Consider the following 13921-nt stretch of genomic DNA (forward strand, 5'->3'; position numbering starts at 1 on the left):
CGGACAGTCTCCAACTACTCGAAGATCCGGAATACCATGACTACGAGCAATCTCAATGTATGTGCGATTCGATCTATTACCACTATTAAGGACATTCCGTAAAACATTGGTCAATTGTTGGATTCCTTCCCCTATACCAGAACGAGCTCGTCGAGGTACATTCCCACCAGCTGGGTCCATAATTCTGATAAAAGACAAACAAGATTTAGAACAACTGGACATTAAGGATATTATAAAAATAATGATTACCAAATGGTGGAATGAAATCCTAAGTATGCTCTGAATGAACTAAGCTCTGATACTAATCTGACACGCCCTGATCTCGATGTCCTTAGGACATCGGGATGATCACGTGCTGGCCGACACTCGAAGGGTGACGAAAGCCATTTAATTTAAGCAAAAGCTGAAAATATGCTAAAACATGCAATAAGAACTAATAACACATTATTAAAGTTCAACTGCTAACTATTAAAATTAGAATAATGCATAACATGTTTAGAGCATAAGTCAAATACTGAATACAAGCGGAAATTCAAGATAGAGAAATGCTATTACAATAGGTGCCGAAGCAGAGAAGATATATCGCTGAATCACCAATAGGGAAATTTCTCGTAGTTCAGATCGTATTCCTCGTTATAAAGTCCTGAAGGGGGCGCAAAAACAAACATGAGTGGACCAAGTTGATATATATAATAAAACAATTATCAACATACTAACCCCTAGGTTTTATGAAAACACACACACACACATATACATATAATGATAAACATAGGTTTTCTGAAACCTAGCATGCCGTGCAATGTCTTAAATCATAACCTGTATATATAATAATCACTAGTGAATGTCCAATAACCCCCAGGCCTTATGCCGACTCCCTGTCTCTGAGCAGGCAGTCAGAGGAAAATACACTCCAGGCTCCATGTCGGCTCCCCATCCCTGTGCTAAATAGCCAGAGGAAATACACTCCAGGCCCTATGCCAACACCAAACCATCACCCGGGACAGACCAGAAACTATCCCTACGTCCCGTAGCGGAAATGACCACTAGGTAAGTACGAAACCATTGAACATGTATATATTGAAAAGCAACTTCATAGTATAAAGTCATCCATCATCTATACTATAAAGAGGTGTTTTAAACATGTCTAAATATCATATCGTCATTCATCAGAAATTCTATAAGAACATGAGTTATAGGAAAAATAGTAATAATTCAATATAGCCTCAGTAAGCATGTTATCTCACAAAACATTTCATAAAACATAATCATTAAATCATGCTTTTCATGTATGCATTTCTACTATTAAAACATGCATTTTTTAAGAGGTCCACTCATCGTACACCGATGGTGCAAAGCTGTACCAAAAAGGAATAATGGAATCACCGCTAATAATCGCACCTATTCACATAAAGGGTACATTTAGTCAAACTCTATTGAATCAATTGAATTTGGGAAAACGGACTTCAGAAACGGGTCCAGAATGTCGAAATTAGCCTAGGAGAGGTCTTGAACGAAAACACGAAAAGTCAACCCGAAAGTCAAAGTCAACGGTCAACGTTGACCAAGTCAAAGGTCAAAGTTGACCGGGTCAAACGGATCTGGGCTTAGGGTTGGACCGGGTTTAGGGCTTTAGGGTTGGGCCGATTAGGTTAGGGAAATGGGTTTAAGGAAATTGGGTTTAGGGTTTGGGCATTAAACCGTCAACAAAAACAACCCAAAGGCCTTTTTAAAACTATAAGGAATAAAAATAAAACAACATAAAAAGGAATGGGGCTTGGGTTTGGGCTTGAAAGCCAAAGGTTTGGGCTTGGGTGAACGGGCCAAAGGCCCTAAAGGAAATGGCTCGAAGGCCTTTGGGTCTTAAGGAATTTTAAATAAAAATAAAAAATGAAAAGGAAAGGTTTTAGGCTGAAACAAAATGGGCTTAAGGCCCGTGGGTTTGAGAAACAGCCTGAAAGGCTTGGTGCGAAATGGAGAAGAACGCTGGAGCTTTCCTAGCTCTAGTCGATTGCAAAAGGGGTCTGTAGGGTCTGATCTAGTTACCAACATGAAGAGGAAAGAGAAAGGAGTAAGTCTATACCTTTGGTTTGCCGTAGAACGGCCGGAGGTGATCGGAAATCTCCTCAACAACCACGGGCTCGCCGGAGATGGGTGAGCTTTCCCCTGAGCTAATCTCATTCTAAAACCTTGGAAATAATGAGGAAATACTCAATAAAACACATCCACGCATCAATCTAGAACGAATAGAGGGAAAACCCGAAGCTTACCTAATTGGAAAAACGAAGAAACTCGTCGGAGGTGTTCCGGGGTTTTGCCGTCCTCACTGCGATGGGAGAGAGAGAAAAAGACGAGGTTTTGATGGCGATGATGGTGTCTTCCTTCGAGCAGATGGTGCAGCTATGTGTGTGGGTGTTCACGGTGAAAGAAGAAGAGATATGAGAGGATTTCAAAAGAGAGAGAGAAGGGAGTGTGCAGAGAAATAAAGAAGAAGAAATGGGTCACAGGGTAGGGGAGAGAGAGAGAAATGTGAGGGGTGTTGGGGAGCTGGTACTTGGCAGCTTGAGGGTGAGAAAATCCCACTTAAGATCCGGATTGGGTAAAAAAAAATCTAAGGGTTTAAAATAGTTTAAAACGAATAATTTCTTAGGGGAATCATAATTATATATATATAAGGGTGGGGTGTAACAGTTGGGCCAATTTCTTGGGTTGTTTAATGATAAATATTAAAACTAGCCCATTAAGATCAGTCTGTACAAAGGAACTAGATTGTTCTAGTTTAGACATGCATGAGATTTTTCTAGAAGATTCTAGCAAGCAATATTGAAGGTTGCCGGTGCATGCTTGAATATGCTAGACAATTCTAGCAAAGTATAGCAACAAGATGGCAAAGCCAAATCCACCGACTTAGGCCAGGAAAATCTAGAAAATGTTTTTGTTGTAGAAAAGTCCAGAACAACCAGAAATTATGGCTAGGATGAAAAGAGCTCAATACCACCGACATGGTAAGTCGACTATGATTGCCTATAAATAGGTGAGGTGCTAAGCAAATCAATCAACTAAGAACTAATTAAGAAACTAAGAGAGAAAAATTGATATTACTTATTCTAAAGTAGGGGGGAGGGCAGGCACTGTTCACCTTTGTTTTGATTTTGCTTTATTTACAACAATACCAGCCGAATGGGAGTGGGTTGGGATGGTAATTCTCAAAATTTCGGAGGGTAATTTTGTCCATATGGCTTATCAGGGAGCCACTCGATTTCACGCTATTTACAACAATGCCGTCAGGTTTGGGCTGATATTGGGGCTGGGTTGGAAGGGCAATTTTGTCCTGTTTGTTTGAGACGGATTGGGGTGGGTTTACGTTTGCTGTCATTCAGTGCGGGTTTCGGGGATGGGAGGCCATGCCTCCGATAGAGAGGGAGAGAGAGAGACAGAGCGAGAGAGAGAGGGAGAGGGATCCTGGCATGGATGAGTGGAAGGGAGACAGTGAGAGAAAGAGAGAAGGAGGGGTTGGATGGTGAACAGAGCCGAGTAAGGTCCCCTCAGTTCATGAATCACTCTGGATCGTCCGTTCCCTTTTGCATGTCGGATCAATGGCTGGATTTCGAAAGCTAAGTTCCATTTTTTATTCCATTCTTTGCTGTTAGCATAGATGTGAACTGTCGGGTTAGGTTTTGGGGGTTCCTTTGTTTCGTTTTCTCTCATTTTCTCTCATTTTGGGGATGCATCTCTCTGTTCTGTGCATTGTCTTCTGTTTTAAGGTCAGTTTTCTTCTTCTTTTTTGTGGCTTTTTTTTGGGGGGTTTTCAGTTTGTTGATCTTTCACTCTCTATTTAGATTTTTCGTTTGTGAATGATTAAATGGGTATTGGGTTTTGGTGGTTGAAAATATGTTTTTTTTTTCTGCTTAAGCTTCTTGCTCATTTTCCTGGGATTTTTGGTTTTCGGTTGCAAGGGTAAAGAGAACACTAAAATCTCAGGTTAAATGGGTATTGAGTTTTGGTGGTTTAAAATATGATTTTTTTCTGCTTAAGCTTCTTGCTCATTTTTCTGGGATTTTTGGTTTTCGGTTGCAAGGGTAAAGAGAATGCTAAAATCTTAGAAATTGGTATTGGCAATTGTATTAATGCATTTGCATTTTCGTTGGTTTGCAGTATAGGTGCATTGAGACCTAAAAATATTTGCTTGAACTTCATAAATTTTTCTGAGGCTCCGATCCTTGAAAGGTATGTGTTTTTGAGCTAAGTTCAATTTTTAATTCGCTTCTCTACTGTTAGCATATATTGTTATCATTTCTGCCCTTTTGTTATGAATTATTTCTGGATATTATATAAACTGCATAAAATTTGGATATGATGAGAAAACTAATTAAACTGAATCTTGGTAATGATTTCGTTTTTGAGAAGCTGTCGAAAAACAAAGTTTGGATAGGAAAAACATCATCCTTACCAGTTAAGTCATTGATAGCATTTTGAGCATCCTGAAAAAGTAAATGAGAGTATGATGAGATTCAATTTAGTTACAAATTGACAAACTGTTAAAGGCAGAGGTTGGGCTCTAAACTATTGTTCAGTGTTTATCTGTACTGGTTTGTCTTACGGAAGTATTATTTTAAATTTGTTGTGTGCTTGAGGAGGTCTATCTTTTATTCTGTCCTCAAATTGGTCTGTCTTTGGAATGGAAAGATAAAAATTTCGTAAATGTTTTGATATTTTTGACACGATTTATACTTGGGATTTATATTTTTCAAAGTTTGTAAAAGTACTTGACCTGTGATGAGTTCCTTTGTATACCTTATTAAATAAGTTACATATTTTTTCGTGAATAATTGTGTGTTTGATCTGGTACTAGAACAAGAATGCTGTTTGAAATTTTGTTGGCGTGCTAAGTGAAACTACCACTACTGAGGCTTTGGAGGAATGGTGTCAAAACCCATCAAATTTTCCCATACTTATTGCTTCATTTATTTTGTTAAGCTTTATTTGCCTCATTCTTCACCTGTGATGGTTTCATCAATATTGGTAACATAGGATAATTTCATGTTTTTTTCTTTTGGTTTTACGGCATTTTTCCTCGCTTCAAAATCTTATAGGCTTCATAAATTTACTTACATTTGTTGGGATTCTAATCTTTTTACTGAAATTGTTTTGGTCCCTGCTAAACACTGAACAATAGTTTAGAGCCCAAGTCAAGTATTTTTACAAGGGACTCATCACATTTCAGCAGCTTTGAGAACCGACCAGTAAAGATTATGGTAATTCACTAATTTAAACATAAACCAGCTTTGAGAGTGATACTCACCCATTGTCTGTTTTCCTTGCGAGCATATTTTCTACCCAAAGTTTCCCAAACTGTTCTCAAACCGCTGTATCGGCATATCTTACCAACTTCTAATAGTCTCTGGTGCTAGAACATCTTCTAACGTCATTCTAAAAAAAATAGATTGATACGTAAAGACATCTAAAAGCAGGTAAGTAAACAGTTTAATGAGGACGAAATTCAGAAGTAGACCCAAATTGTCAGATATTCCTTGGGAGTAAGCATTGTTCGTTTTTAATCACAAATGGTAGCTGAAATTATCTTATTTATTACCACCATTGATTTGAATTTGTAATACACAATGTTTAAATCATTTGATCGTTAGTTAGTTAAATTTAATACTGGTAGTTTGGTTGTGATCGAATTGATCCAATCTCAAAAAGTGTGACATGTGAGGTGATAACAGACTAACAGAGGAGAATGAGTTGACACTTCTGTGTTTGATTTACAAATTTTGGCTAATGCTTGCCTTTTTTTTTGCTTCCTGGTGATATATATCTGCCTTTTTCTTTTTCCTGATGAGACTGCAGGTTTTGGATTTACTGATCTTCGATTCCGCCTCCCCTCTCCTCTACCTGACCCTCCTTGAGGGACGGATGGACAGGGGGAGAGAGAGAGGGCAGAGAGCATGCCCTGCGTTTTTTGGGGTTAACGGGTTACCCCACGGGGTTGCTGAGCAGAGGATGTCTGAGGGAGGTATGGGAGATGAGAGGGTTTTCAGTTTTGTCCTCTGATTCAACAGGTAAAACACTGTTCAGAAATCATTGTTTATTGTTTGGTTTTCCATTTGCTTTGTTTGTAAAACTGTGATTGACATTTTTTCTTAAAAAGGGAATGAGAAAATAAAATGGGCAGTACCTTATTTTGCAGGAGAAGATTTCTGATGAGTTAGATAAGAGAGCGAAGAAGTTTCTTAGAGGAGCAGAAGCAAATTTGGAGGTATGGCCTAGAAACTTTGAGTTTTCATGAAACGTATACATGTTTATTTGTCACTGCATCTTGGATTTTGTGTTTTCAGGGCTTGAAAGATAAGAAATTGAAGGGTTAACTTGCTGTTAGAGAAGAATTGTATGGAAAATCTGCACAAGCTGCTGCCAAGGCTGAGAAGGTGATTTGTTTTCCATAATGTGATATGTTGGTCTGTTCAAACTTTAATGGAAGGAAAAAGAATCTTACATAGAGTGATGCTTAAGCAGTAGACTAGATTTTGTACTCTCTTTTCCAGTCGTGTACTGTTGTATTACATTTTTCTCTGATTTATTGGATTTAGTTTATACAAGCGATCTTCTACATGAAATCTTGCTTCTTCTGTTCTTTTAGTCCATGTAATACTGATAACAATTGATTTGAATGTTTGTTTTGTTTTTTTATCAGAATTATCAGTGGCTTCTACCAAGTGAGGGAGGCTATTTGGAGACTGAAGGCATAGAGAAGACATGGAGGATCAAACAAGAATCAATTGCTCTGCACCTATCAATGCCGCCAAATGGTAATAATGCTTCCCTCTCTTCTCTCTGCCTCTCTATATGTATATATTTATCATTTTCTAGATGGAATAATCCATTGATCATCCAAGTGGCTGCTCGATTTTGCATCTTCTCATTCCCAATTGAAGTGGCTGTTCAATCCATACTAGCTAGATACATTTGAATCGGTTAATTATTGTTGCTGACAATATATGATATCTAATGTAATTGATTCATTCAATTTTTCATACCTGGATTTAATTCTTTCTAATCAGTGCTGCAAAATCTGTATTGCAAGCTATTTTTTCCGAGAAACAATCAGATTATTGGATCTAAGTTGCTAATTGTTTTAATTTTGAGGCTTCAATAAAATCAGCACCCACAACTGGAGAAGTCAAGAAGCCTGACTGCTACTGCCCTGGAATCGTCCCTCTTCAGTAAGTTTTCAACACAATATAGTTCAAATCCTCTGAATCATGTTCTTGAATTTTACTATATGTATTTTGTTCTTTGCATTTTGTTATCTGAACTCTATTCTTTGAATTTGGTTACCTGAATCGTGCCTAATATTTGATGTGGCCAGTGGCTTTGTATGGTTGGCTGGTGTAATTTGGGAGTGTTTTTAGTTAATGGGAGACGGGACAAAGGTGTGAGGCAGCGAAGTCAAGTGGGATTAGGAATTTAGGATAGTAGAGTATTTGCTATTTATGGGATTAGAAGTCTTTCTTTATTTTTGTCTTGGTGCAATGAAAAAAAAAAGGGTGAGTAATTTTAACTCCAGTTTAATGTAATAACATGTGAATTTTTCTCATTATTGCTTTTTTCCATTCTATTAAAACAACCTTTGATTTCTTTGATAGTGCCTTTTTCTATCTGTGCTATTATAATTGTTCTCAGCTATATTGGAACTAAATTTTTCGTGATGCTCTTTCCTTTTCTTCTTAGTGAAAAAACATACTAAAGTAACAATGCAATCGTGGTGGGAATAAGCGTTCTCAGCTATGTATGGATGTGTGATATGAATTAGGTGGATGATGTTGAAGCATCTCAATAAAAAAAAAAGGATCTTAGATATTATACATTAATCCATAATGAATTTGTTGTCCGCCTTGCATCAAAGGTGAGAAAGGCCTTCTTTATTTCGGCCTCAATTATTAATTGAAAACTCATTCATATTTTTTCATAGAACTTCCGTCATTATGCGCTGCTATTTAATTGCTCTTTTTGGGTTTTCTAGCCGAAAAGTCAGTCAGTGTATATTTAATTTAGTTCCCCTAATTTTCTTTTTAATTCATTTATTTTTTGTTTTGTTGGGTGATGCAGTTTGATCAAATCGGGTTGAATTGAATAATCCTTGAAGTGACAAGAAGGAACTGACTAAGCAAGTAATAATTCTTAATTACGTACATGTTTTCATTTTAATTTATGATTTGATTGGCCCTTTCTTATATAAATTTTGAGCTCCATAATCATTGGACCATTGACATGTTATGAGTGCTGATTAGTTTATATGTGTAAATATAGTGTATAGGTGTTAAGTACTTCAGATGTTATTGACGATCTCAGAAGGGAAGGGGCATCCCCTTCTTCTTCTCCTTTTTCTTTTCTCTTGAATTCTCTCTCAAAAAACTAAACCACGGCCGCCAGTTTTCTTATCCCTAATCGCCGATCTCCTCAGGTTTGCACCAAGCCAGCGAAGGAATCAGTGGAACGGAGCTCAGACTGTCAGAGGTATAAATTCACATCCTTAATTTTTTTATTTTATTAATTTCAACCGGATCTGAGAAATTCTAAGCCATGGATCTATGTATAGTGTGTGTTGAATCTCTAAGCATCTCTATTTTTTTTTTCATCAAATGGTCTCTATAGTGTCTGTGTATTTGTGCATCCATGTATGAATATGATCTCTGCAAGCTTATTATTGTCCTGGGAAACCACCTAAATTATCGATTCCTTACTTTCTATGTACAATGTTATCAAACTCTAATTTCAAATTTTCTGATTTTGGGGTGGAGGGAGTGCTAATATAGTAATTTTCAGGTATTTTGGTTCTTTGCTGGATTTTTTTTGGGTAACTTTGTGATTTGCAGTTGATTTTAGGAATTGATTTATGGGTTTGGTTTGAATGCACTGACATAAGTTATTGTTTCTGTTAATGCAGATGATGGAAATTGACCCTGAGTTCAAACTGAAACGATATGATTATTTTCGTTATGGTGAGAACTCAGAACCCTTTCTTAAACTTTCATGTTTTTGGAATTGAGAAATTGGGTTAATTTTATGATGATTCACCAAGAATTTGTCAATCATTTTAATGCATATGAGATAGGGTTTCTGCTTTGTAGGATCTGTTTTTGGTTTTTAGATATTGCTTGATTTGGTATTGTCAAATTGTATATGAATTTCCATGTTCACTTTGTCAGTATAAATTTCCAAGATTGTCATTCGATTCTAAAGACATACATTGAACGATACATATTCCAAGATTGTTGTTGGACAATCAAGCAAATCAAGATTATCATTTGTCAAGATTGTTTTTAGAAAGTAATTTCTCTGATCAAATCAAACAAATCAAGCAAAGTGAACATGGTATATGAATTTCCAAGATTGTCAGTATGAAACGATACATTAATGCTTGATTTGGTATGGCTTTTCTTCACAATTTAAATGTAAGAAGCTTTTAATTTTTCTGGATTCAATTTTAAATAAGATTCTGTTATGGGTTGTTAATCAAGCATTGAATTGGTTTTGGAGTTTTCGTTTGATCAGAGAGATAGTGTGTTTTTTTTGGTGAAAGTTTTAATCGGTGAGATTTTTAGTTAGGCTATGTTGTGGGTTTTGGCAAATTTCTAGCGTGTTTATGCACGTGGTTTTGATTATAGACTTGGAAGAAAATGGGATTGAGGGTGAGGGAAAAACGGCGGAGAAAGCATGGAAAAGAGATTTGGGATTAGGGATAGGGAAACAGAGGAAAAGAATATGATAGAGGAATGGGTTCAGTTCATTTTCACTATTTTTTTAACTGATTTGGGATTTTGTTTGGGTTTGAGGCCATCGTTGGCGTTAAGGCGTTTATTGTCACACCGTGTGTGTTTTTTGCTAACTTTTATTGGTAATTTTTATGTTCTTGCGATTTTGTGTGGTAGGGTTTCTAAATTTTATCCTTGATCATTTGGTTTTTTTAATTTACGATTTTACTGATTTTCACGTATTTGTTGTGCAATCTCTTCTTTATTTTCTCTGCAGCACAATGCATTTATGAAATTTCTCATTTTGATGAGTGGGATCGCCAGTTTCCTCCACCTTTTATGTTGCTCACCGCTTCACTGCAAACAAGATTAAACCAGATCCCTTCCAAGTTTCAGCCACCGCTACCACCAGGACCTCAGCTATCTTTCCATTGTTCCTCAAAACTTTCATATTGGTACATAAGCTCAACTCTGATTCTATTTCAAACCCAAAGATTGATTATGTTTACTCTTTTTTCTCTGTTATTTAGTAAACTTTCCCAACCGTCACAAAATGATTTATAAGATTAGGAATTGATAGAACAGTAGTTGTTAAACATTGTGGCATTTGAAAGTCTTTATGTGATTAAGATGTGTATTTGTTTTAATTACAATTTAGGTGATGGAAAATTTAAATTTAATTTGTGCATGTTTCGTTTTTTTTCTACCCAGCTAACAATCTGTTGCTTGGAGTTCATCCTTTTGATTGTACACTAGCTCTTGATGTCAGCTTAATTGAATGTAAATGAAATCCAACTCTTATCTTATCATCTCACCTATCTCTTGGTTATTTGAATTCTCTAGAGATGCCTGTTTTGATTTGTGATTTTGTTGGATTTAGTCTGGTGAAATGTGTTTATCTGCATTGGTTCATTTTAGGGTGTGACTCTGTTCACGTCTGGGGTTGATGAAATTGTTTAGTGTGATGCTTTTTCTTTGTTTGTATTAATTGAGTTTACAATGTATTTTAAAGCCTGAATTATAGATTTGTTTTCCGTATTGAATGTCAAATTATAAGTGTATAGATACAAAAAATAATTTAGTGTATGTATTTTTATGTGTGTTTGTTCCCTTTGTCCCTTTCTCTTCTTCTTTTGCTTCGGTGGCTGAAGCAATTGGGACATTGGTCAGAACCCCTTTCTTCCCATTTTTGTTTATGCTAATTTGAATCGGTTATGTGTGTGTATATATATTTTTTGAATCCTTATCAAAGTTGGTTTCTTTAATGAAATGCAGAGGCTACTCAGAAGGAATTGAGGAGGAGAGGGAAGGTTTTGCCGTCGAAAAAGTCATCTCGGATGGCTGCTGAGGGCTTGCTGGCTCTAGCTCAGAATGAGAACAAGGCTGTTATTATTGAACTTAACTGTGAGACTGACTTTGTTGCTCGATATCTTTCGATACTTGGTAAGTGTGACTGATATGATTCCTCCATATTTTTTAAGTTCTATTTGATTAGTTGCTATTATAAGTATATGGTTGCGTACTTAATTTCAGTCGTCCTTTTTTCCCCTTATTTCTTCTTCCTCTGCTTTGCTTTTGCTGCTTCTTTTTCTTCTTCCCCCTTTTTTCCCCCCTCTCTTGCTTTATTTCTTCCGATATTCTCTCTCTCTTGCTCTCTTCAAAATCCCACAACAGTCTTTGGAGTTGGAGGCTTTTGCTATGTTGGGTTTTTTTCCAATAACTCAAAGGGCCGAAAGGTATTCCCTTTTCATAATCTTCTCTCACAATTTCTTTAGGGTTAATTTCAATTTTCTTATGCCATTTGCAGTGGTGCTTTTTAGGGTTTAACTATTTGATTTCACAGATTCATTAGACACAGTAAATAGGTACATTTTAAATTCGTATTTCATAACTTGGTTGCTTGATAGTACTGCCACTGTTCATCGGCTTCTCCTACGAGACAACAGGGGTATGCAGAGATCATAATAGATGGGTTTTTTTTTTTTTTTTTTTTTAAATATCTTTTACATAATGCTCTTAAATTTCAACATCTTATTTATAACAATGTTGCCAAAATGCATTCTGATTATCAGGTATATCACTATGGAAGAACTAGAGCAAGTCCTCCTCGAATACGGCTTACATGGTGAATTTTAATCTTTCCAGGTACACCCATATCTATATCCTAAACAACTGTTATTATGTATCAATTTGTTAGAGTCAACAAATGTTAAAGTCAATTTATATAATTTATTTTTTGCTTTCCAGGTACAACCATATCTCACTTCCTCTGGTACTCTCTCTCTCTCTCTCCCTCTCTCTCTAAAATCTCTGTTGGGTTTCTACCAATATGTCAATTTGTATAATTTATTTTTTGATGTGAGACTTGGTGCATTTGATTTGGGTTATGGTTTTGAGATGTTATTTGGGAGATTTCATTTTTGAGTTGGATTCATGGTTTTTGCTTAAGATCTTTTTTTTTTCCTTCTGTTTTTTTCCTCTTTTGGTCGCTTTAGCTTGCTGTGCATGTGATATTTTCTTCCATGTCCAATATTATCCAAATTCATTACTGCATTTCAAGAGCTTGCGACTTATAACTTCGCTCCCAACTCCCAAGTGAGTCTTAGATAGCAAATCACCCTAATCGGCACACTCTAATCGATTACAAGTTTTCAGATCCTAAACACTTTGAAAGGGTTTCCAGAAAAGACATCTTTCCAAAGGCAAGTAGTGACACTGTCAATTTCCTCAACCAATCTTCACTGGAATTTTCTTCGTCATCCTATATATTGCAGCATTAACACATTTGATAAGAAAATTTTAGTTTCTGGTCACTTAAGATGGCAGGAAAATGAACACAATAAATTATCCATGGTCTTTATCATGCTAGCTGACAACTGGAAAGTGCCTGAAGTTATTAGTTATTAAACTCTTCCTTTTTGTTTGAAATGCTGGTGGTGTTAGACAAACGGGATAAAAGAAATGGTTGTTGCCCTGTATTTTACTTTTTTGGTTGGCAAGAAGCATATTCAGTTGATTCAATTTATTCTTTTACTTTCTATGACAAAGCAATCCTTTCCAGTCCATTGGTATCAAAGTTTTTTTTTTGAACCAGCATTCGTGGTATTTTATTGATTCACTACCCGATTTAATAAAACTCATAATTTAATTTTATGGATTTTTGGCGCCTGATTTTGGTTTTTGATGTTTTCACAGTGATCGACTTCTTTGGTGTTCATTTTTTTATGTTTTCTCAGTGGTACGGTGACTACCAGAATTACTGGGTTTTCGATTTTATTAGAATCAGTTTTTAAGTCGCCGGGTGTGTATCCTTCTTGATTAGTTTTGTTTTAATCTCATAATCTTTGTTTCTTTCATCGCTAAATTTTGAACTTAAAACATGCAGACTCTAAGGGACAACATCCATCAAGAGTATTGTCATGTTGTCGAGAGGTGAGTTTTTACAGATTTGAACCCCTCATCTTCCTTCTGTTTCTTCTGTAACTTATGGAAACAGGCATCCTACATCTTTTTTGTCTTGAACATTAGTGCTTGAAAGATTAGTTGTTGAAACAAGAACAACACACTTTTTTTGCTTTTTTGTTTAGCTGTTAAAACACGTGCTTGGCCTGTAGGACATATTTTGCCGTCTTAACTTGAAGGGCAATATAAGTGTTAAATGCATGTTACTTCTGTTTCTCAAGGAAACAGAGTATTTTTTTGCAACTATACCTTTTGTAATCAGTTCGGTTGAATCTATATAAAAGTCGAACTGCTTATCTTACCGACACATTTTACTCATCTATCACTTTTGTTCGTTCTTGATTATGTTGAAATTTTTTTTCAGGTTAAATGTCTTAATTCATGTGGTTAAGGCTGGTGCATTCAAGTCCCGCAGCAACGCGCGGGCATTTTTGCTAGTTTTAAACTATTATAATCTACATTTTAATCTAGGTTAAGAGAAGTTTAAGCTTAAACTCGGGTGAAGACGGATACACTGTCTTAACTAATTGGCATAATAGTTGACGAGTTTGAGATGTATCACTGTTACTGTTTTGAAATGTGGCCCTCCCGTGCTGTATATGATTCTGACCCCTCTGATTGAAATTACAGGGGATACCCGTGTCTTAAATGTCGGTGGGGATGTAACAATGATGATAGCATTAGCAATATTGAAATTCAGAAGGAAC

The 13921-nt window shown here is 36.2% G+C and overlaps 1 long non-coding RNA gene across 9 annotated transcripts; it reads left to right on the top strand.

The window, feature by feature from the left end:
* Positions 1-3101: 3101 nt before the first annotated feature.
* Positions 3102-13654, top strand: LOC103435420 (uncharacterized). 9 transcript variants are annotated; one of them, XR_011575644.1, is made up of 17 exons: positions 3102-4224; positions 5848-6059; positions 6188-6256; positions 6336-6425; positions 6692-6806; positions 7144-7220; positions 8107-8168; positions 8462-8514; positions 8945-8999; positions 10030-10207; positions 11028-11195; positions 11427-11488; positions 11825-11897; positions 12000-12024; positions 12948-13053; positions 13138-13184; positions 13579-13654. It is a non-coding gene; the product is annotated as an uncharacterized lncRNA (long non-coding RNA). The 9 variants fall into 9 exon arrangements; XR_011575645.1 differs by having other exon boundaries at positions 12989-13053; XR_011575646.1 differs by lacking the exon at positions 12948-13053.
* Positions 13655-13921: the final 267 nt, after the last annotated feature.

This window comes from Malus domestica, chromosome 14 (assembly GCF_042453785.1).
Source record: "Malus domestica chromosome 14, GDT2T_hap1".
Lineage (NCBI taxonomy): Eukaryota > Viridiplantae > Streptophyta > Magnoliopsida > Rosales > Rosaceae > Malus > Malus domestica.